We start from the raw sequence: 25,982 nt of genomic DNA on the forward strand, positions 1-25,982 counted from the left end.
TCAGAGACTATACAATGACAATCTACCTAGCAGTAGGTTAAAATGTTTAAATCTTTATGCTACCTAATTTCAGTTAATCAGGTTGGAAATTAGTGCTTCTGTCTGTGCTGCATGTCTATGCTGTGTGATGTTTCCCTATGTTCCTGCTATCTGCACGTAGTTACCTGTTGCCTGTCAGTCTGTCTGCTAAGCCTCATCATTCAATCTATTAAATTTCCTTAACTGCATCAGCTCTGCCAGTGTGTCTGCACTTGGGTCCTCCCTGTCTGTGCTGCTACCACCAGCCATGACATAATCCACATTCATGAGTTACTGAAATTGCTTTTATTGGTAGTTAAGACAGCAGGAATGTAGGATGCTCAGTGCTTACCAGTGCAGTGTTTCCCTACATGAATTACTGAAACTGTTTTTTTTTTGTTTGTAAGCAAGAACATAAGATGCTAATTGCTTGGTTAGCATTAGTGTCTTGAAGTCAGCCTGTGTGACAGGTAGATAAGAGAACCACAGATGACACTGAGCATGGATTTGGTAAATTCAAAGTAAGACAGACCCTTGATGACTGGGAAAGCTGCTGAGGAAAAATCGTTTTGGACTATGAGGTAAAATAGTGCTACTAGTGACCACAAACAGCCTTTGGGTTCCTCTGACAAGACTTCAGCCTCCCCTGCCACCTGCTACTCCTCTTACTGTGACAACCAAGCTGTCTTCTCTGAGTATCTGAGTGGTCTGAGTGAAGAGCCATCAACTAAAATGACTTTATGGCAGTTACAGTCACAGTTATGACAGAAGAGAATCTGCTGTAAAGAATAATTTTAAGGGTTTGATATGCCTCAATTTCCGATTTTGGATTTAACTGGAAGATTATTTGTTTTAATGGGGGTAATTTGGTTGTTTCTAATTTGCATCGTCACTATTACTATTTTTCTTCTGGGGGATCAAAATATAGCTGAAAGTGAATGGACTTGAGTTTAAACTGTATAGTTATTTTCATCTCTTAATATCTCTGATAATTCACTTTAAAGGGGTACAGTTACACCTTTAAATATGAACTCAAGAGCACCTCCTAGTCTATCCTAAGTCCGCGGCATCAGAAACACACATGAAATACTTTTGAAATTTAAATGTCTTTCTTGTTTATAATGAAGACCGGGAAAGTTCAGATTCTTGCATGTAAGATGACAAAAGCTCAAGAAACAAACAAGAACACGTTCACTGTCATGCTAAAAGTTTAATGAACCATTTCCTGTCGTTTGTTTACCCCGCTCTAAAATACCAACTGTCGTCATTTACTCAATGCACTCTGAGGCATCGGACTGCTATTTGTTTCAGTGATCCAATCAGGCATTTTCATCCGCCACTGCTCTAGAGATAAGCTGACGTGTCTTCCTCTAACCTCGTGTTTGTATTGGACTGTGTTTCTTTTCTCAGGCTGCACACGCATGACTGTGGGGGCTCTTTCACTCCGAAGTGCTGAGGGAGACTAAATAGTGGATCAGAAGGAATGTCAGAATGCTGAAGCGTTACCACAATCAACTTTTAATGAGACGCATCAAATATGGATGAGGACAGAGAAGTACGGGGGCAGCTGGCAGTTGGCCCTCAGCTGACAGCAGGGGTGTGTGTATGTGTGTGTGTGTGAGAGAAAGAGAGAGAGAGAGAGAGAGAGAGAGAGAGAGACATGGGCTGCAAGATAATCAGCAAGGCATTTACACCCATATAGAGGCTTTAAATTGTCCCTTAAGTACATGGAAAATGATGATGTAACACAAATAAATTTCTTAACACAATCTACTATGAGTTAATTTTTCAGTGTTTACTTTTTTCATTTTTCAGCAAAGCCTTTTTTGTACTTTGTAAGTTATATGTTTTGCCATTTCTACCACAGGTGCAATTTGCCTCAAAAGGATACTCCAGCAGTTTAGTATTACATTTCCATAAAGTTTGAGGGTTTGCAAGAGATTGATAAAACAACAATTAAAACAAATAACAACAAGGTTTAAGCAGAAGGGTTAGAGATATCCTGACATTCGGGCCCAATAGTTTGGGTTGTGTCCCAAAAACACTGGATCCTACATTTCCCATATTGCAACCCAATTCTGTTTGTTTTGGCACATGTTGGGCATCATGGGGAAAATAGGGGCAACCTCATATTATTCCCCTTTGAGAGAGTTCTAACATCATTCTGAGATGGTTAACACCAAAGTTAGCCTTGTTATCACTAAACTTGTGGAAATTCAGCCTAATTAACCTATTTTTAATGTGTTACCTATTTGTAACAGTTTGCTATTGTATAGGTCATAGTTGTATTAGTTCATATAATAAAAACATTAGGACATTAAGTCTGTGTGTGTGTGTGTCTGTGTGTGTGTGGTTCCAGTTGTCTGAAATTGGTGGAGAATTTTGCTACATTAATGCAATAGTGCTGAAAGTCTGCTTTGTGATCACTTAAATCTTACTGTATATATATATTTTTACAGCAACCATTTTTCAGAGAAGCTGATGCTGAAAGTTAGGGTAAAGTAAATATTCTACTTTTTCTTTTCGCAAAGCTAACAGCTCTCTGTGAACCTCAGGAAATTGATGAATTGAAGCTCATTAGGGTGTGAGTTAAGCCTTGATGTCTGTGAAGTATTCAAAGAAAATACTAGTGTGTAATCCTCCCTTTCATGCTGACAGTGTGACCCAACATGTCTGGAAGCTTTTCAGCGGAGGTTCTGGCTTCGGCAGCCAGATTGAGTCTATGTAACTAGTAGAAGATAAAAGCTCATCCATCCATCGCTGGCTGACTAGACACAGAAGGTCAAACGTGGAGTGTGGTAATCTGTAATATCCTGAGTGTTAATCTCAAATTAAGCTTCAGACCACACACCAGGCCATGTGCTGCTTAACACATCTGCCACAGTGCAGAGCAGAGGCGAGCAACAACCACACACACACAGAGGAGGCTGATGTTGACCTTTAGCATGACTCCGCCTCCGTTTAGCGCTGTTGGGTAACAACGTTGTGATCCAAAACATTCAGAGGAAATGCTGCTTGGACACAAGGACATGCAAGACTACTGGTGCATGTACAAGCCAACACACATCTGCTTACACACACAGCATCTCATACTTAATCCATGTAGAAGCAAAGGCTAAAAGCAGGAAAAACTGCCTTGAGTCACACCTGAGGCAGGATGTTAGTTAAACCGAGGGTTTAAATGCCACAGTGGAGTGTGTGAGGAACCCTCTCGTTTGACTGTAGGTCTAGAGTGGAAGTGGAAGGAACGACCATGAAAATATAATTTCAGAACAAATATTTCCTTTAATTACCTTAATTTTTAAAATACACTGGACCACGTTGTTAATCAAAGGAGATCCATTAACCTCGCAGCTCGGTCACCAGTCTCAGCAGCTTTTTTTTTTTTGTTAAAACTTAGACTATATTTTGGCTGAAGTCAAACAGTAGTAATGTGCATAATATATGTTGAAGTCAAACTTGATTTGGGCAGGATGTGAAAACTTGGATCTTAATTGCAGACTGAAGTGGTCCAGGAGAGTTAGTTTCAGTTCAACCAGAAACACTTGCAACGAGGAAGTGACCATGTATTATAAATTCAGTTAGGTTTGGTAGAAAGGCCTGCTCTTCTAGGGGGGCTTTTAAAGAATCTAGGCAGTAACGATGATTGTGCTGAAAGAACAATCTCCCCTTAATTAACACACATTAACATTAATTTATGGTTAAATCAAAAATACCAAAAATGTAGCATACAGCATAAACAGCTGCAAACAGTGTGGGCATGAAGGCATCAGCAAAGTAATAGTGAGAAGTGTCAGGTGAAAAGACTAGATGTATACCTCCATTAATATGACTTGACAATACCAGTCAGCTGGTAGCCAAACAGCTGATGAATAGGCTTATAATAGTGAAGCACAAATAAAGTAATCAGTGCCAATCAGCTAATGTAAAAACATATTGTTTTATAAGCAGAAGCTGCTCATATTCATGTCTGTATTCATGTATATATACTGTAGTACTGTAATAGCTGCTGAAGACATTGTATTCACACATATTTTGGGGCCTTTGAGCAGCTGTGGGCCCTCTGAATCATTCAGAGTTCTCCCTTTCAAGCAGCACCCTTGTTCAGAGGGGTCTGAAGGAGGGAAGTCTTTGATTCAGGGTTTGAGCCAGTTAAAGCCTGAATCCAGCCTTGTTTTTAACTGAAGCTTTTAAAGCTCAGACTTACATTTTGGGATTAAGGCTCCCGTTTTTATTCTCACATTTTCTTACCAAAAATTACAACTATGCAGAGTTTCCCTTAGAGTTTTATTCTTGGAAGGGTAGAAAAGCCTCTGAAATGGCATTAGGACCATGGGACTAAAACAAATTCATGCTGGTATGGACTGCAATCACACTGTCACATTAGAATTTATCCCTGGGAATATTACAGCATTAGTCCGCAGACAAAAGATTTGTTATCAGAGTGCATCACATCCTACAGCATAAGAGCTTGTGGTGGTGTGTGTGTGTGTTTATGCATGAGGAGGATTTGTGCTCGTAATCCCACAGACATTCAATGCCAATTATGGAGTGACCTTGATAAAGAGCAGGATTAATTTTACTTATTAAGAATTTCAACCATTAAAGTCACCCTGAACCCTCCGGCTGCCCGATGCCTCAAGTCAGATGACAACTGGGCAGCAGCTAGTGTTATTTTCACCCTCATTACACACTGCAATTCTTAAAGTGTGTGTGTGTGCGCGTGTGTGAGTGTGTGTGTTTGACACCTCCAATAGAATGGGCTTGGCTGAAGAAGCAGAGATGATCTGCCAAGGACAATATCTGTCTGTCTGTCTGTCTGTCTGTCATCACACACAACAGACTTACACAGCAGAAATATTTTTGTCTCCTTCCTCTGTCTGTCTCTGCCGTTCTCTTCTCAAGTGTCCTCTCACCATTTACCAGCCTAGGAGTAATGACTATGTTGGATGATTGTGGAGGGCACGATGTATATCTAGTGCCAACATTAAGCACCAAATGAAGAAAGTAGTGAGCCCTATCCTGTATGTAGCGATGCAGAAAGTAAGGGTGAAAAGGACAGGTGGTCAATGGGTGTGGAGCAATTGTAGCATAATTGCAGAAAGAAAAAACAAAACATTTGAACATGTTCACACTGGAAGTAAGAAGAAACCACTGCATTCACAGTTTCTCACTAGTATTGATTGTGTGCATCTCTGAGTGTCAAGTGTGAATACGTCATTCCTTATGAAACATTTGCAAGGTTACATGTTTTGATGTCTTAATTTCATGTTTGCAACGTTGCAGTTTTCTTCTTCACTGCCTCTATTGGCATGTCGCTTCGTTTCTTTACGCTTTACTGCAGCCAACTGTTCAGGTGGATAGCGTGAAACCTGTGCTATGGAATGTGAATCACACAGCTCATACTCGTGCACGAGCATCCTTCCTCATGTGCGTGACACATACTAGATATGACCCACTCATTAAAACATTGCTCCATAACACTACTAGTGCTCAAAAACCTACCCAAGGCTGGATTTCCAACCATGCAAGGTGGGCTACTCGGTCCCAGGCTCAGTGTGTGTTATTTGGTTTTGTTAATTTGATTATTTGTAAATTTGCACCAATGCAATATTAATTAAGGGCAGTCCAGCATTATTAGGTGGTTACGGGGGCTGCCTGTGACAAAATCTGGCGTAGGAGTTTTGCAATTTTAGTTTCTATAGTAAACATATGTCACATATTCCTATACACGTTACATTTTGTTTACTGACATAAATGCAAACTAATACAAATTTATTATGATTTGCACAGTACTGGAGTACTGGTTGCAATGGATTTAATGGGAGCTCAGAGGTAACAGGGTGTATACACATTGCAACGGGGGGCAGGATAAGTGGAGGGGGGGGGGGGGGCAAAAAACACATTTTTGCCCAAGGGCCCCCTTGTAAATTAATCCAGCCTTGCCTTATCTTTGTCAATATGTCTCTCCCACTATCCCTCTCTCATTCTGTCCTTTTTCTGCTCCTCTGCCTAACTCCTTACTCCCTTCCTCTTATTTACCACTCTTGCACTTTCCCACATTGCCTCTCTTTTCTCCGCCAACCCCCCACCCCCTCCCTTTCTTTCTCTCTCTCTCTTTTCTTTCCTATCTTACCCCCCCCCCCAAAAAAAATGCATATCCCATCAGCAGGAAAGTCCTTACTTTTGCTTACTTTTTGAAAGGAGTGAAGGAGTGATGTAGTGAGAAAAGCGAGAGGAAAGAGGAAGAATAGTGGTGCCTGAGCAAAGCATCAATAAAACGTCACTGAACAGCTACACAAACTCTGCTGAATGACAGACATGTCACTCAGAGGAAGAGTGGGAGGCAGAAATGGCAGGTAAAAAAAAAAAAAAAGAGAGAGATAAGGAGATGAGTCAGAGGTAATAGGGATACGAAAAGACGACACGCTGAGGGAAAGGAAGAGGGGGAGATGAGAGTAAAGCCCCCACTGTGCATGTATATGTATTTCCCACAGGTAGTCAGTTCACTTCAGCAGCACTGGGATACACTGACGACTCGTTATTGATGTTTCATTTAGCAAGCGCGGTAATTCATATTTTTTCCAGCCACTAAAGTCTGTCAAAGCCCTCGAAGCTGATGGCACTGCGACAATTGCTGATTATTATACTTCCATCTGTTTGTCGAGACGTCATCTTAAATGGTCTCCGTTCAGTCTGTGTCAGCATCGATGCAGTCAAACTCCAGGGAGCACAGATGTGCTTCATCACTGAGGCATCACTGATGAATTATGGTCATTGTAGTTCGCTAACTGTTTGAGCGTTTGGCAGAATTAAAGCTTGCAAACTTCTTTGGAGAGAATCAGCAGCTTCATGCATCACAGCAATAAACGATACTTAGAGACACCTTTTTGTGTGTCAACTGTAAATCCTGAGCTTGCACTACAGTGAGCACCTTAAGAAGTTTTCAACATGAGTACTGTATATTATGGTCAAATTAATTGTGATACCTTGTCATAATTACCGTAAACAACTGAACCACTTGACTCAATTAATTAATTTGCTATGTCAGCATTCCATTCTATATACCAATTATAACTTGATTTGAAAATGTGGAACGCTTCTTCTCAAAAGGGGAAAAACTGTAGCAGCACTTATCAACTTTATGAGAGCCATGAAGGTAAACCAAAACCAGTCAGCTGAAACATGTGGATATGTTTAGTTGATCTAAGTAGAAGTGTAAAGTAGGGCCATAATTATCTGTGATTTCATCACTACAAGTCTTCTGATCCATAATTAATATATACAAATATGATTCATGCAACTTTAATAAGTATTTTTAAAATTTGTATGTATAGAAAAAACACTAATACACACTAATGCAAACAACATTTTGTATTAAATCAAACATATTTTGCTGTTTCTTTTATCTGGCAAAGATATTCCAAAGTAACAGTTTGTGTGACTTTAAACAGCACACATATTGCACTGTAGAGCAAGAGCCCTGCCTTTTCCTGCACCCCACTAAGCTAGACCTCTAGTCTCTTTACCTCACACTCCTTATGCACTGAGGTTTAGTTATAGCTACATTTACCTAATAAAATGGCAATTGTGTGAATTTCTTGTATCCTAACAGCAAAAACCATATACTGTGATTATGACTGCATAATATGGTCCATATTGTATGTATCTGTATGTATACTATTTGTATGGGTATGGAATTGGGACACAGACTCAGTTTGTATTAGAGTTTCTTCCTGTTGCAATAACGATGATGCAACAAGAAGCCCATACATCAAACTAAGGGTTTGTCTCCCTTTGGATTTCCTGAAACAGATAAACATGTTTGAAGTGATTTTACATCACCTTTCACATGTTCCAACATGGTGAAACTGCCCACTACCTTAGTGTTGAGTGTGACAGAGGTTACCAATTGTTAGTGTGATTTGTTATTGGAAAGCATGCTAATATTTCAAAATAACTACTTGTTGGTAGAATTCATCACATAAAATACTGTAGTACTATCATGTGTAACATCAGAAGCCTTCCACAGGTGCAGCAGAGCAGTGTTCATTTCATTAAACCAAAACTATGATGAAAACTATATCCTTTTTTCCTGTGCTGAAAAGGCGTGATTAACAATTTTTTTTTTTAAAACTTCTATTTTAATTTATGTGGCTTTGAAAATATATTAAAGTCATTACAACCTCTCTGGTACTCAGTTTGAAAACCTTAAACCTTTTTTTTCCTCATGTTTACAGCTTCTATAGTTGCTGCCCTCAGCCAATGGGAGACAGTAATGTTTGTAATGAACTGTTTTGTCAGTTAGTGTGAAAGAACCATTCACATTCAGAAGATGAGTCCATACAGATCAAATCAACTGTGAAGCTGAAACTGTATTGTGCATTGTACATTTGTAAAAACAGTTTTTCTGGGGTTTTGTTACTCTGTTTAGTCCCTAAACATTTTACTTTTTAACATATTTTTTATTGAATTTTTTTTTTGGATTGTGGGATGCAGCTGAAATACCTAAGCACAGGGATGGACAGGAAGTCAAATGTTCTTTTTGGAAGGATTACTGAAGGATCTTCTTTAGGGCAGCCTGGATGTTTGAAAGGAAGATTCTGTTCCCTTCCTTGGTGAAGTGCACGCCATCTGGTAGAAACAGACTGTTGTTGAAAAACCTCAGGAGGGGATGTTCAATAACTACTCCACCAAAGTTGCTAACAGCATTTCTCACCAGTGTGTTGACAGTCTTCCTGTCCTTATTGATCGTCCCTGGCGGTCCATTTCTCCACACTTTCCGTTCGTTGATGCAGGAATATGCAATTGTCATTGAGGGAAAATGCTGATGGAGCTGCAACATATCCCTCTTTATGTCAAGTGCAAGCTCCTGGGCGGACATCAGTCCCAGATCATTGCCACCGGCGTGGACAAGCAAAATGTCAGGGGGACGCTGTGTGGACAGCTCTTCATAAAAACGGTTGAAAGACACCACTCCAGCGCATGCCTCCTTTGCCAAACCACTTGACTTTGGCATTTAGGCCAAAATTCTCCCCGAAACTCTCATTGCGCTGCTTTCTCTCCTCGAAGAATGTAACTCGATCCGATGATCCATATCTCTGGTACTTTTTCTGTCGCCGCTGTGTCACTTGGTGTCAACTGTAACCATGAGACTGTCTCCTCTCTCCTCTCTGACTGGACTTGGATTGCAGGGGAAGAATCCTCTTTAGAGGTGCTTGGTAGATGTATGTCTTCATCCTCTGCACTTGTTGTCATCCTCATCTTCTTTCTTTCAGGGGAGGTTCTGTAGAGGCTTGATGTGAGCCATGGTAGGCTTCTCCTCCTCAGACAGTATTGGTGGCTTTTGTTGACTCCTTTCAGCCACACAGGACGAGATGGTGGATGCCTGGTTCTCTGAGAGAGGCGACTGGGTGGACTCACTCTTATCTGAGCTCTAACTTTGAGGATAACAGATGTCCATCAAATGATAGCACGATCTTATGGAACTGGTGTCAAAAGTCTTTCAGATGTACCATTGTGAAAAAAGTATGCTGCAGCACCTGTCTTAGTGTTCTTCTCTGTGTGGGACGCAGCGGCAGCATCTGTTTCACCAGCTCCAGATGATCCTTTTCTGCCATGAAGTTTGCTACTGACATAAGACTGACTGGCTTCTGCTGGAGTTCCTTCAAATCATCTAGGGAGTTCAAGGGAATACATCTACACTCATATGGTGTTATAAGTTCCCAGAGATTTGGCCAAGTCTTCTTGTAAAAATGACTTGTATGGAGTCCAGCGCTGAGGAAATATTCTGGCAGTGGACCCTGAGTTTGAATTATATGCCAAATAATTTCATATTCATATTTCCCAGGGTAAAGTGGGAAGCCCAGGAACAGCTCAGCAACAATGCAGCCCAGGGACCACATATCTATGGCCTCGTTAAAGGGGAGACCCATAATGGTCTCTGGAGCCCTGTACCACCTGGGCTGAACAAATGAGCCCTGCGCAGCTTTTGAGGCATCGCAGGCAGAGCCAAAAACAATTAATTTTATCTTCAGTGGCTGTTGACCATGGTCAACCAGCATTATATTCTCAGGTTTGAGATCAGTTTGCTAAGGTCAGTGATGTTTTCCCAAAATATTGTAAAGGTAGAAATTCTAACAACTACAGTTATGTTACGTTCTGCACACTGATATAAACTGCTGATCTATGACCAAAGGTACTGTCAGGTTGGCATGGTGATGGAACCATTGGGGCAGAATGCAGCTTTATGCTGATCTAAATGATAAATACATGTGGCACATCATGTTAATGTGTCCTGCACTCATGTGGCCTGAAAGGTTCACCAAATACCACCAAACTCTAAATACTCAACACATACAGAAGTCTGCACTCGGTGCAGACCACGAGAAAACACACTATAAAATCCCAGCACTGATGACAACAGGACTTACTGATGAATATCTTTATTACTGCAGAGGAAAGTCACAAGCATAATGTGTGTATTAACAATTAAATACCGTCTTTTCCAATAAGCTTGTGAGAGACAGAGTGGCAACGGTTGTAGGCTCAAAATGCTTAGAGGATGTATACATTAAGACCCATGGCAAAAAATAGACAAACATCTCACTGACAAAAACTACAGATTAATATAAATTTTTACACTGTCAAAAGACTTCAATTAAATCAGAATAAGGTACCAAAGTTTACACTGCTGCAGAGGCTGTTTCCCTCCATTCTTTAAGCTGTCAAGCAGAACTGAATAGGCATATTGTAAGACAAAACTCTCAGTCAACTGGCTGACAGATTGCTCTTTGTGCTGCCTGACAGGTGGAAACAAAGCACAGTTGAATTTTTCAAGTAATTACTCCTTGAGGCCGAGCAACAGAGCAATAGTAATTTACAGTTGCACGCTGTTCATGCAGTAAAAGAGTGCAATCTTCCCAGTCTGTGTCTGCACTGCTGTCACTGTATAACATGAGGCCATGCAAGCATGCTTACAGTGTATTCAGCGCTTTTGCCCTTTATTACTGTGTTTTTTGTGTGCATGTATTTCCTAAAAACCTCCAGCCTCTAGTTTAGACCACAGTTGTTCCTTCATCTGCCAGTGGACAAAGGTCATTTCAGTATAATTCTCTTTTATCCAACTATAGCACTGTGGGCAAATTCCTGCATGGCTGCTGCTATTTAACATGCCATGGCTCTGCACACTGGTCCAAAAAACATTTCTCAGCTTTCTCCAGAGTTAATAAGCTTGTTACTCCCCACTGACTCTAATATTGTCTTTCTCACCACTAGCATGAGAGCCTGAAGCTATTAATCCATGGACATATGGATTTTACAACTGCTAGTATTTCATCTCCCAGCATTTATTGCATCCAATGGTAAACGCTTGACGGCAGCCACAAAAGCAATAACACATCCTGTATTGAGATGAGAACAAGTGGAGTATGATATGTAGATTGTTTTTTCATATCACAGGGAAAGCCAAGTTATTTTTTCATATGCACCAAAAGCTCCAAAACATCTGGATTCGGGATGAGGAAGCAACACGCGTGTTCTCATATTTTCATATTTCAACATTCACATCAAGTGCACAGCTAAATTGCATTAAATTAGGGGCTCACAGTGGCCCCAGCTGACAATGAATAATGGGGATAAAGGCGAGGAGAGCCTATATGGTAATGGCCATATTTACAAGGACCATCAATCATCTCCAAACCGCCAGCAGCCTCATCCCTCATAGGATGGAGAGAGAGAAGGGGGCGGGACGCCTTCAAAACAAACTGCTTCTCCTTCTTTCCCATCTGATCAGTTCTCTCTCTCTCTCTCACTGCAGTCCAACTTTAGCTTTTAGGAAAATCAATAGTGATGAAAGTGATGAAGTGCAACCTTGCTGAAAGTTCACCAGGTATAGTCATCTTTTTAGTTCTAGGAGGGATCATGTGAATTACATAGCAATGACAAAGTGTGAATGGGGGCTGACAATGCTGTGACTAGCTGACGTGAGATAGCCAAAGAACAGCAAAGATACAATTACAAGCCCTGGATTTGGATAAAAGTGGAAGAAGAAAAATTATTGCTTAGTAAGGGGAAATCAAGTTGACATTTGTGAAAATCCAATTCTGATATGTCAGACCCACTGTTTAAGAAAAGAGATCAATGCCAACACACTAGACAGAAGCAGAAAGTCTCTAGAGCTGAGAACAAGCAGTGTATTTACATAAAACTGAAGGTTCAGTAGGATGTAAAGCTATTTTGTGTATGTAACAGGATTACAGTAACTACACAGAAAGTGTTAGCAAGATGAATGATGTGGATGCATATGAAGCAACACTCTTTACTGAAATTCTGAACCGTCAAACTGAAAGGTGGGGTGAAATGTCATGAAAATGGGGATTATGATCCTGATACTGTGCCTCTTCAAAGACATTTATAGGGTCACACTTGGCTGTTCACATGTTAACATCCTGCCTGCCTTCTTTTCCTTTGCCTACTTCCCTCAACCCACCTGTCCAATCACTGCTGAAATGGCTTTTGCTTCTAGGATTGTCAGTTTCACAAAATTACTGAGGTTGTCAGATGCAGCCAAAGTCAAAAGTCAAAAAGATGTGGGGGCAGTTGGTTTTTGATACTGTTCAACCGTTTGACAAGCACCTGAGATACAGCATACTTACACTTTAAGCCTCATCTGCTACCTGCTTTTCCATTAACACCTGACCATTTGGAACCCAGTATATAAACATGACAATATAATGCATTTAAAGCACTATTTTTCTTCCAAATTAACCTGGACTGACCTCCACACCATATTGGTGCTACATGTTGACAGTGCATGTGAAATGTGCACCGTAAATTATTTCATATGAATGTAAGCCTGTGATGCTGGTGTCCTTAAGAAGTTTCAACTATTTTCTACATGTTACTTGACACGAAGGTGGATCCACACTACGGAGCCATTGCAGCACCTGGCAATTTACAGCACACTGCATCCCAGAAATAATTCCTTGTATTCTAAGTTGCCTGCACTGTTTATGCTGGTACTATTTGTACACATTGTATGAACCTCCAGGATTTCATTGTCTAACGCTATATTTACTGTGCTTTTCCCTCGCAAACCAACTTGTTTGTGCACAAGAAGCTGGATTAATGCAAGCCAAGCCACTGCCCCCTATTGTCACATTTTGAATAGGCACTGCACTAGTGCTTGAAGAAGCATCCACTAGTCATTCAATATACACTGAGAAAAATGTTCATCGAGAACAAGAAACCACTTGAACAAGAAGTGACACAACACACACACGCACTTATAGGTCAGGGAGAGTGAAACGTGGTGGATTAATTAGAAAAGCGACGGGTGAACTTTTTCAGTCTGTGGCTCTAAAGCTTAATGATTTAAAGCTTAAATGAATGGCCTAATGATTAAGTCAGAGAGAGAGCGAAAGAGAGAGAGACAGAAACAAAAGCAGCTGTCCCAGAAAATGAGTGACGGAGCGTATATGGAGAAGAAGATAAGGAAAGGGAATAAAGAACAAGATAGAAAATGGGATGAGAGGGAGAAAGAGTGAGACAGAGACGGTGAGCATAAATCAAGAAAGGAGCGGAGACGAAGGGAGGGGGACACTTCAGCAGAGCTACAGGAAAGATACCCTTGGGGATTGTTGTGTTTGTAACAGGCAAACAGACAGAGAGATTTGTGGAGACCACGAGAGAGGAGGAGCAAAGGAATGACTGAAACAGAAGGTGAGGTAACTGGTGAGACGGGCCTAACCTGGATCAGAGAGGGAAAAGTGGGTAAGAGAACAAACGACTGGAAAAAAAAAACCATCAGATCAGAGACAGAGAGACAGAAAACAAGGGAGAAGAGAGAGCAAGTGTCAAAGAGACAATGTAAGAGAGAGGAAACTAGAGAGACACAAGAGGAGAACAGAAATTTTATAGAGCAGCAAAGTGAAATCTGAACTTAAACGTCCTGTTCCTGAAGTAAAAAGAAAACCTACCAACCCAGCCCTATATCGTACTGTAACCTTGCCAATGAAGTATATGTAGTTTCCAATCTCTTTTTCTGTTCTGCCTCCACTTTGTTGAGGTTTGGTCGAGCTTAAACACAAAAACAACTTGGTCAGGGTTATAGTCACAAAGATTGTGACTATAATGAAAAAGCACTACTTGGTGAAAGTTAGGGAAACTTCATGGTCATTGCAGGTTTAAGACGCTGACCATGTCACTACAACATCCTCAGGGTTAAGTCATTTCACCTATCTCTAACTTCACTTCCTGTCTGTCTCTGCTGTAACCTCTCTCAGTAATTCTATAAGAGATTCCTCGGTAAACTTAAGGTAAGACTGGATTACTAACAAAACAGGTCTTGAAATAAAGGTTTATATGATATGCTTCCTCTGGTTCTTGCTATTCACTCAAAGGTCAGTACTGTCGCGATGGTTTGCGGTTGGTTAGTGGGCATGAAGTTAAAGCTGGGGCTTGTATTCCAGCATAGAAAAACTGTACACAATGCAGAGACAGCAGGAGGACTGTGGTGTGGAAGCATGGTAAATGGTCATGTAGCACATGTGATGAAATTTTCCTGCACTTAACCATACTGTACCATGTTCAGATATTGTACAAAGCAAGAAAATGCTTTTACAGAAGGATCCAGTATGGAGGTTGTTGTCTGGCAGCAGGGTTGGGGAAATCCCAGAAACCCTAGGAATGTGTTTCACTTCTTCAGAAAGACTAATGGAAGAAACTCTCAATGAATACAGAAGCAGGTGAAACAGCAGTCCTGATGTGATATAGGAATACACAAAGGTGGCAGCTGGGAAAAAGAGTTAGTGTTCCAGTGTTTTATCTTCACTTCAAAAAGCTTGTATTGTAACAGAACACTGCAGAGGCCCAATCGAAGGAGGAAGAGACAGAGATGGAGAGCGGTGTGAGTCAGCTGGTGCAGAGGTTTTCAGTATCCCAGGACCCTTCTTTACTGATGTTAATTACAGTAACGATCAGCAGGCAGACCCCACCCACCTAGTGCGGATCCAGGCCAGGACCCGATACCACCTGAGGGGGAGGGAGGGAGGACGAAGAGACGTGGAGGAGGAGGAAGGGAGGGACTGGATTGATATGGAACGGGAGGGAGTCAGGAAAACATGGCACAAAGCAGGGAGGAGAGGACAGAGCAAGGAAGGAGGAAAAGGAGTGAGGGAAGAGGAATGAAAAAGGATGACTGATGGGTGGAGTGTGGAAGAAGGACACTGCAGGCAAAAATGAAGGAGTTTAGAAGGAGGAAAGGGAGGGAAAATGAAAGGATGGAGGAGGCTGAGAAGATGAAGGAGTAAGGAAGGTAAGAAAAAGGAATGGGGGGCAGTTGTAGAAGAGGAAGAAGGGAAAGTAGAAGAAAATAAAGAAGAAAAGGAAGATAAGGAAACTTAGCAGGAAGGAGAAGCAATGATGATGGGGTAAAGAGGTGAGGATGGAGGGATAACACAGAAGAAGTGGTATGGGTAAAAAAGGAAGGATAAAGTAATATGAATAGAGATAAAGTGTGTAAAAACAGAAGCGTGGATGAAAGCGAGCGAGAGACGAAGGAGTGGAGGGCGATCACAGAGGGGGAGAGAGGGGTGGGAGGCGAGTGGAGAGATCAGTCACCAATGGCCCTGGTGTTGTACCACTGAAAAGAGTCAATGGCCAGGAACCAAACTTTCCACCCACACACTTCTTCTCTCTTCACCTCCGGCATCTCTCTTTCTCTGGAATACCCTCCCCTCACTTCTTCTCTCCTGTATACTCTCTCCGTTTATCGCTCTCTTCCTCCCCCTCTCTCTTAACGACACCTTACATCTTTCAGCATTTTAACACCATTCTATATTTCCGCTCTTCCTGGTAAGTGCTGACCTATACAAAGATAAATAGGAATATTCCCTTAAGAGCCATTAGAGGCAAATACAAGCCAATTCCCTGTCTATAGATGCTCTCTAGATGACACTTAAAGCATATTATGCCATAACTCACAGCGACGCACAAGCGGAGGAAATAAATATCACACATGAAAATGTGAAGGAAATACCCCAAAAGACACAAATTGGCCAAAATCTCTAAGGTTGTAACTCTGACCAATTAGATGCAAGTTTAGAAGTTGCAAAAATGTTGAGCTTTTAGTCTTGAAACTTTAGTGACTCTGAGTGGGAAAAAATTAACAGCCTGATTTGGGATCAGCAATTACAGTGCATGTCAGGTGCACATATGAGGTGATATACAAAAAAATGTATAAAAATGTTTGTAAGCATTCTGATATAACCTGGTATGTGAAATATATTAGGGCTCAGGGGTTGGTTATGCTAGAAAAGAACTAATCCGTATGACGTATGCAACGTAATCAGAAATCTAATGTGATAAAAGCTGTTCTTAATGTCACATGGTGATTTCAACGCATAGAGTTATCACAGCTGACCCCAAACACCACAAACCAGGTCAGACAAGAATCTATGTGAACTGACTAGACTAAAAGTAACTTTGGGTCTCACTTATCAGAACCCCAGTGCACCCATAAAGGCCTCAAACTGGATGTTGGGTGACGTAGTGACTATTTGTAGGTCCTGCAGCACAGCTAATATGATATCCATACCAACTGTCAGCACTGCAGGCAGTTAGAAACCCGTCAGTGGTGTCAAAGGTTACCAAAGCTAGACATGTAAAAGCTGAAGACCACCACATTAAATGAGAAGACTTTAAAATATTAAAAGACAAAATATGGTCTGTGGATGTTTACATGCTCAGCAATATGCACCAGCTGCTTCAACTGTTACTGATGTTTGTCTTGTGTCTGTTCATAGATGTGTACAAGATCATGTCACTCCTCATTTGTTTAGAAGGCAAGATGAGATAAGTCCACAAGCACACACACACACACACACACACACACAAAGGTCGTGACAAAAAATAGGTCATGACACTTGCTGCTGTCATTCTCTTTCTCAATTGGCTCCCATGAGAGTAAACAAACAAAAGTAAGCAAACAAAATTCATGTGAAAGTGACACCAGATGCTTTGAGGAAGCTCCATCTGTGTGTGTGTGTGTGTGGTGTGTGGTGTGTGTGTGTATGTGTGTTTAATGCATGTGTGCGGCGAGTGTGCAGTGCATTCATACATGTCTGTCTGTGTGCACGTCTGACATGAGTGCTGCATGTTTGTGTATCCACCTGAGAATCCCTGCATGTGTGTCTCTGTGCACCTGTGCTTGTGTGTGTGTGTGTGTGTGTGTGTGTGTGTATGTATGTATGTATGTATGTTCTTGGCTGAGACTCTGACAGAGATGGATGAGGCAGAGCCGGCCCTGCAAGGGACTGGTGCGCTTTTGCGTCAGCGACCTCTGACCTCGGTGAGGCCGGCAGCGGCGGACACGCTCTCCCGCCGTGCATTAGTTAATGACCAATTGCTGTCTCCCTGCAAACACTCTCTCTCACTCTCTCTCACACACACACACACACACACACACACACACACACACACACACACACAGGTGGGTTTTCATCCTCAAGAAGGAGACAGTGCGGGTGTGTGTGTTGGAGCAGATGGGTAATGGGCTGGAGGGAAGGGTGAATCGACAATGACTTGACGAATTTAAACAACCCAGAAGGACTCTTTGCTCAATTCTTCACTTGGATCTCATCCAGTGTCGCTGATAGAAAGAGGACAAATCAATTTGCTTTCACATTATTATCAGAAACACTTCACAGCTCTACGTGTGGTGGTTTTAAACACCAGGAAGGCATTAGGAAATTAATTGTGATGTTAGGGTCAGACTGATACTGTATTTCGGGGTGACACTGGGCCTTTATATAAATATCAGATATGAATGTCTAATGTCCATTACAATGTAATAATTTTGTCTTTTATAATTTACCATGTAGTATTATGGTGTGCATACTATTGATCCTTAAAGGAAAATGTTGTGTGTCTGGCCATGCAGCTGTGTGTCATACTCTATACTTTTCTCTATGTCACAGAGCAGGAAACAGCTGAAACAGCTGGGCACTGTAGTTTTTTAGCAATTGTTACTCAAACAGGAAAAAACTGTGTATTTGTTGGGGACTGCTTTCAGTAGCGGATTAACATTTGGCACTCTAGTGACTGTTTCAGGCAACAGGCAGGTGTATGTGGGATTAATACAAAATAAACTACAGCATGTGTGTTCATGGTAATGAAGGAACATGTCCAGTGCAATAGCGTGGCTGACTGATATAGTTCTGTAATGCTGTCATGTTTGCAAAATAACTCAAAAAAGTGACAGCCAGGCATTTCCTACATAATTTCATTGCCATTTTGTTGATATAGGTTGGTATAGGTCATAGCAGGGTTCACATTTTGAGAATTCTGATTTAAGCTGTGGTTGGACTCCACAGCTCCAAATTAGTGGTTGATGGACATGTCTGATGCTCTGGGACCATCATTTTTGGACTGACCACCAAAGATTTCACAATATGTCTCTCACAACTGTCAACTTAAATCTGGGACAGCCCAAAATCACAGAGTGCACAGGGGCCTTTAGACAATGTGAACAAGGGAGAGACACATTGAGAATCAATGCATGTAAGAGAGAGGGAGAGGACACCTTACCTTCTCCAAGCATAATTGCTTGTCTTTTCCCACACTGTTCTCTCCTCTCATTCATCTCTAAACATACAGAGCAAACACCTCTCACCTCCTTTCTCCTCTCTTCTTCTCCTTCTTCCTTTGGCACAGTGCTGAGCCGAGCACTTCTGCCTCCTTCATCCCTCTCTCTCTCATTCTCCCTGATGCTCGCTCTCTCTCTCTCCTTCCCCTCTCTCCAAGCCACAGCAGTGGAACATGGAGCACAATGCTAATCAGGCTCTCCCACTGTACATTCACCTCCCTCCCTCACTCTCACTCTTTCATTCACACACACACACACACACACAAAATAGAAAACCCCTTCTAACGAGTGTCAGGAGTCGTAAAAAGGAAACAAAACTTTGCCTCGCCTTTTATCTGCCTCACTTTTCCTCGTCCTCTCCCTCAGTCCCTTCCTCTCTCTCTCTTTTTATTCGTTTTATGTCAGCTGTCAGCTCCCAAATGAAGGCAATCAACAACCATGGAACCATAATATTGTATTTTTTCCTCAGGTCATATACCCTAATACTTCACAGCCTGTCTGTCATTTAGACTGTCGTGTATCCATCAGTAAGTTGAACAACAGAGGTGTCATTTGAGTGATAAATCAGCTGGAAATCAAAATCTGACAAACCAAGATAATACACTGAATATGGTGAATATATTGAATATGACACAAAATGTGGAATATTATATGAAGCTTTGGTGAAAGTTCAATGGGATGAACTTACTGGCTTATAATCCCTCTGCCTACTTTGGAAATAGTCCATAATTCCTGGGATATCCTTCTGACAGGGTTGGGGCAAAACACGTGATTCTTTGAATCATTTTCTGAGTTCAGCACCTGCAGTTAGATCCCAGATGATTTGGTCTCTTTGTTAATTGTCTCACATCTCTTATAAAATTCACTCATCAAAGAGCTGACTGCCTCACCATTTCTTTATAGCTGAATAAAGTATCTAATTGGCAATCAATCTAATATTAGTCATTTGTTGGACAGTGTGATTGAAATACTTCAGAGTTAAAGGAACTCTTTCTAAAAGCTCAAAATTTCCTATCAGCTCACTGTTAATATTTTGAAATTAAATGTATTTCATAGCTAAGATTGAAAACATTAGCTAGGAGAGACATACAATGATAAGGGGGCACACTTTTGAAGTTTATGTGACCTAATAGATCAAGATTTTGATAGAAAGGTCCCTGTACTGTTTGTATTATGTGGTTGACAACATCAACATGTTTGTGAGAATGAATTTAAGCTTGTGTTAGGCTGGCATATTAAAAGTAATGTTCTAAATCAAGCAACACTGTGTCGAAGTCTGCAAGGATCTCTATCAGGACGACCCAGCCTTCATGAGGTTGATCTTAGGGTACAACCCAAGACCTCCAAGACCTCCAAGACCCATGAAGGCATGCTTGTCTTCCTCTTTGACATTCACAGGGATGGACATTGTGAATTTGTCACCCCAGGTCAGACTGTCATTGCCTTCCACAAAATGAAATTCAAGCCAATGAGTTGCCATTTTGACGCAGCTGAGGAATCCAGCACGAGTCGTAGATGGTGCTGGATGTGCTTACAGAACCAGACCAGGGAATGTTCCAAGCATGCCACATCCCATATTTTGAATGGGATGTGGGACAAATTCAAAGCAGGTACAGTTTTCCCTTGTTGTGGGCACAGTCTCTCTTGACTGCACATTGGGCAATTGATGACTACCTAAAACTTACTTCTGTCTTTTAGGGCAAAAAGAGTGATGAAGATGATGTTACTTGTGTACACACTGTTCCTCGTAGACAGAGGTGGTAAGGGCATTCATAAAACATAATGAGGAAGAAGACAGCAGGCCACTGCAGATTAGTTTCAAAATACTCAGTAATGTCTTGTAAACGTTTTGTAACGCCTTAAAGGAAGAGTGTGATATCTTGGGAGATATGCTTAATTGCTTTCTTGCTGGGGGCTTAATGAGAAGATCAGTATCTCTGATGGCCATTGTCCGTAAACATCCATTAATCCACTTAGAAATCATAAAAGTAAGATGCTCCTTATAAGTCCAGAACTTGCCTGAGAATCAGCAAATTTTTACGCTTTCTTCAATATCATCCATGGGCACACTGCAAACAGCCAAATCAGAATACTCTTAATGGTGCCAAGTTGCCATAATATAGGGAAGAAATCAGATCTCAAACTAGAGCCCACAGCTAGCTTCAGTAAATAACTCCACAGCAACATTATACTTTGTGTTTACATCCCTGAAAAGGCCTTAAAATTTGGGGAAATTTAGCTTTGGGGCCACAGTGTCAGACTTCTCTACAGCAGAGACATGAGAACAGTATCAATATTTTCATCAAATGTTCAAAGGGAATGAGTTTGACAAGCAATCAAACTTCACTATAAGTCAGTTTCATACATCTTACTGTTACTTACAGTTTACTTGACACTGATGTAAACTGGCTGCTGGTAAACTTTGTCTGACACTCCACACACGCTAGGACAGCAGTAATTGTAAATCCAGTTTCAGAGACTGTTAGAAACACTGCAGCACAAACATGATTGACTCTAAATGACTTGAATGTAAACTGGCCATGCAGCAAATGCCTTTTATTTTCATGACATTAAAAGAGTCGCCTGGGGTCTGAGAATTTTTGTCCTCAGAGAGTGTGACGCGGGATTCAGTGTGCTCACGAACAAGGACGTGGGACACAAAGTAGTGTGTGTGTGTGTGTGTGTGTGTATCCTGCAGCAGTTGTGTTGCATCTTGTCACCAGATTCTGTATGACACAACTAATTAGGCTCTCAGCATCAGACAGGCTGCGCAGCCAGAGATGTTTTACCCATACACACACACACACACAAACGCACACACTGCCTGACTCAGAGGGTACCACATCGCCAAGACAGGAAACACCCTAGGTGCTGTGGCAACCTAAGGAGCACCGTGGGACCAGCATGCTGTGCATCACTACAGGCAACAACTACCGCAGGAGTCTCCTTCAATGTGGCTGCGTTTTCTCCCAAATCTCTTGCCATCATTCACTCTCTCTCTTTTAACTCTCTCCCTTTGTCTCTCTTTCTCTATCTCCAATCTGTGTCTCTCTCACTGTGTAATCATATCCTTTACACCATAGGCTCCCAATCTAATCTCATGCATCGGTACTCTTTAATTAAACTGATTTGCAGAGACACTCTCCTCCAGTCTGTCCTCAATTCATTCATGCCTCCATACCAAAATACATGCGCGCGCACACACTCGTGCAGTACATCCTCATTCCCCTATGTTCTCGTTGGCAGCTCTGCAATCAATCGAAATGCCACGCAGTTCACAAAATGTTACTCCTAATTATTTCCTGATTTCATTGAAGCAGCTGTTCCCCATCCAGTGCAATCGCTCTTTGATTGGTGACACCAAACAGCTGACGACTCGACAATAAACAGCTGACCAGAATGTCCTGAAATGACACTTCGGGCTGGGTGGAGGAGTCAAATTGTCGCCGGCCATTGTTCATGCAGTTCATTTGTTGGCTGAAATTGAACCGAGCGGGATGGGGTTATCCTCGCAGAGCAGCGGGTTGCATTTTTTAAGCCTGTCGCAGCTAATCATAGCAAACAAGACAAAACACACACACACACACACGCTTTGTACAGTAGCTCCTGTGCCTCTGAGTCTAATTTGCTGCGCAGAGATAATAGAAAAAGTGAAGCTACAGTATGCTCTTTTTCCTGCTCTTCCCCTCTTTATAATTTCCCTCTTTGTTCACCTGCTTATCTACCTCCTTCTCTTTCTCTCACCGTTCTCGCTCCGGTTCTGAGGGATTCAATTTCCCCCCAGTTAATAAACTGCACTGTAATTATACAAGCTGCTTTATTGAACTGGACGGGGATAATTCCCTTTATGCGTGCAGAGACGGGCCTCCCCTTAAAACTCATCCGGGCAACCCCATCATCTCCAGCCGGCCTGGTGATCTCCTCTTACATCTCTCCATCTGTTCATCTGTCGTTTCTCTTCTCCCAGTCGTCCCTTTAGTGCCTCTCTTCCTCCTTTTCTGTCGGCAGGTCAGCTCGTCTGGCTCACTGCTAGTGATTCATTTATTGCCGTCGTGTATCTCCATTACGCTGCAGCAGAGCGGGGCTGCCTATGAGGGTACAAAACCCTGTGATAAAACTCAGCACACAGAGCTTGAATTGGGTTTAGGGAAGTCTGCTGCATTATCCAAGGGGATGAAAGTAACTGAATACATTTACTGTAGAACCGAAAGACTTTAGTGTATTTGTGTGGGTGATTTACTGAGGCATCAGGTGCAGAACAAGATTTAGCCAAGGATCAAATTAAATTCTGTCTTGAGGATGCATTGCTTCACCGTGCACTGTATATACATATTCTGCAGTTCTCTAGTTATACATGTGATTATAAAGTCTTGGGTCTTAAGAATCACACATCCACACATGAGTAAAAGCATAAAAATAAAAACCACTCAGGCATGCACACACTCTGTTGCCTCTGTCATGAAGCGAAATCTGACAATCAGCTAGATTCACCATCAACATGCCTCTACATAATGTCTGTGTCTGCTGGCTGAGGCAGTTAGACACAGGTCGATGCACACATTACATATGAATCAGAGATATGAAAAAATATGTCAAAATGATTTTTGTGATATTTTACTGTACATGATTTTTTTACACAAAGGTTTGATTGTTGCAAATTTCTAGCTGACTAAATTCAGTGCAACTCTACTCTATTACTCAACTCTGTTTCTTATAGGTCATTTATAAAAACATTTCCATAAAATCTAAGCAGCAGTTGAGGGGAAAAGAAAGGGAACAGCAAACTAGTACATGCTGTACTATTCACTAACACTAATTATTAGCTACTGTATTTACATATGCGCATAAGATATTGTGTCACACTAGCTCTTACTGAGCGTGTCAATTATGCCAGAGAAAGTCATTCTGACCACTTCAAGATTCTGACAGGATTTTTTTTTTAAGCTGACTGATATGTGGGAGTGTGGGATTTACATTGTGTCATAATGGAAACATTTAATGTTCCACTTCTACAAGAGAAAAGGCTTCAAGGACGAGGACTGTCTATATTTATCTATGACAAATAGTGATGCTGAGGAAGTTCCCAGCAGACTAATCCGAGAGCATTTCCTATTTTCCCAAACAAATGTTAGAGAATAGGGGAGCGTCTCATAATACTGGTGGTCAATATGGTTATTATCTAACTGCCCGCTTGTGTTAAAGATGAACTGTAACGAGCAAACTGACCAGCCATCTTTACACCCTACTGCTCACTGGGAAAAATCAACACCCAGTATTAGGATATTTAGGCTCAACACACTGAAACACTTGCACCCTGTCAATATAACTGGTTTTCATCATAACATGTATAAGTCCAGTTAATTTGGTTTAAATAGTTGTATCTATTTTAGTTCATTCCTATAACTATAATTAACAATAATGTTACACTTCATCAAGTCTGTGGAGTAATTCTCTCTCTACAAGGAAACCAGAGGTTAAGGTCACATACCGAGAGCATCTCTGAGAGTGGCAGTATGTTTCTCCCCTTCTAAAGGACACTAAAGGTCACTTCAGAAAAGCAGATGCTTCTCAGCAGGATGGCTTAATGATGATCTTACATAAGATCATCTTCCAGAATCCTCAAAAGCCAGAGATCCTTTAGTGAACAACTCAGTTGCTGTTTAAGGAGGAATATGCAAAGAATCTGGCAACCAACTCACAGATCCACACCAACATGTAAATCCATAATGACTATCGTCAGGCCAATCATTACTGTCATGCAACAGGGAGGCGAAACAGGACTAATTGCTTCCCTCTAAGGTCCCAGAAGATTTACTGTGTACATAAATGATGGCTTCTAGAAAGGTAGAGAGGAGAGGGGGGAGGAATAGAGAGGCAGGTTTTCAATAAGGTGATCAGCTTTCCCATGTTGCTTAACTCTCTCATTTTCTCTCTCTTTGGTTTAATTGGAGGGAAGGTGAGGCGAGCAGGAGGCGGCGGCGGTGGTGGTGGTGGTGGGAATCCTCAGCCATTTTGTCTATCTAATTGCTGCGGGTGTGGGAGTAAGGTTTTTGTAATTACAGTTAAGTCAAAGCCCCTTTAGGCTGCATGAGGATTGAGAGCAGGGAGGCTGAGAAATGTGGAAATGGAAAGGATATTAAACGCTTAAATTTAAAGGGGAATGAAGGCTTTGCAGTTATGTAAGAAATCATCTAGCAACCATATGTTACAGTAAAGACCCAGATGTACACAAAATGGCTTATAGTAAGAAGTTAAATATATAAATATAAAATGCATCAATTTACATAAAACTGATACATTGACTAGTCAGTAGTTTCTACTCTTGTAGCTTGAGCAGAAACAGGTAGCAGCTAACTAACCAATATGTTAATATAGCAAAACTCAACAGGCTACATGGAACTGAAATGGAAGAGCTGTAATTTCCTTTATGGTCACCTCATGCACCAATACGAACTCAAATTGTATTATAGTGAAGAAAAAACCTTTCTACAAAGGGGATAAAGTTTTTTTCCTGGCATTTCCTGACAATTGTCCACAATGGTTTTCACGTGTGTTGTGTGCCTTTCCATTAAGAGAGTCACTGTCACTGTCATGTGTCACACGTGTATTCGACCTGAACTTCAACCAAGCTAACATCCTGTTGCTGAAACGGTTGGTGGTTTGGCAAAAGTTGGTGGTTTCAGTCATCAAAACATTCCTTCAAAAAGCTACAGCATGTTTAGTCTTTTTCTACAAGAGGAGTTTCAAGACCAACGGTCAATAATGTCAGCTTCTATTACATACTTTAGCAGCTGGGCATGTGTTAACAAATGACTCTGCGGTTATCAACTAAGTGTACCAACTGTGTTTCTTATCTCATTGGATCTACCTTTAGCAATGGTACTATGTTCTAAGATCTCAGCCTTAGTGATACAGCTATCATAAATGAAATACAAAATGTAAATCACGTTGTATTAAGTAATTGTTTTCATTTACTATGCTTATAACCTATCACTTGTATAGAGTTAAATAGTGCTGTGTCACCATATATTCAGTACTGAATGCTGTCATGTATGGCATATGGTCCTAAATCTTTATATGTTAAACCCTGAACAAGGAAAGGACCGTCCTTCTCTGGCTGAAGGTATAAGCTACTGCAAGTCAGATTAAATTGGAATACACACTCCGGCTGGCACACAGAGCAAGCCAGTTCTCAAAGCAATTGTCTCATTGTTTCTACAACCATTATTATATGCTATAAAAACTAATCTGACAAATAAATAGGTGAATGTGTGTTCTATACATAAGGGACTTTTAGGGTCGGTTGCCAAGATACATT

At 41.3% G+C, this 25,982-nt stretch overlaps 1 protein-coding gene across 3 annotated transcripts in view; it reads right to left on the minus strand.

Moving 5' to 3' along the window:
• fgf11a (fibroblast growth factor 11a) overlaps positions 1 to 25,982 on the minus strand; it is a 109,472-nt gene that overhangs the window by 65,396 nt on the left and 18,094 nt on the right. The gene's annotated exons all lie outside the window — the stretch shown is intronic.

The sequence above is a fragment of the Lates calcarifer genome, linkage group LG14 (assembly GCF_001640805.2).
Source record: "Lates calcarifer isolate ASB-BC8 linkage group LG14, TLL_Latcal_v3, whole genome shotgun sequence".
Classification (NCBI taxonomy): domain Eukaryota; kingdom Metazoa; phylum Chordata; class Actinopteri; family Centropomidae; genus Lates; species Lates calcarifer.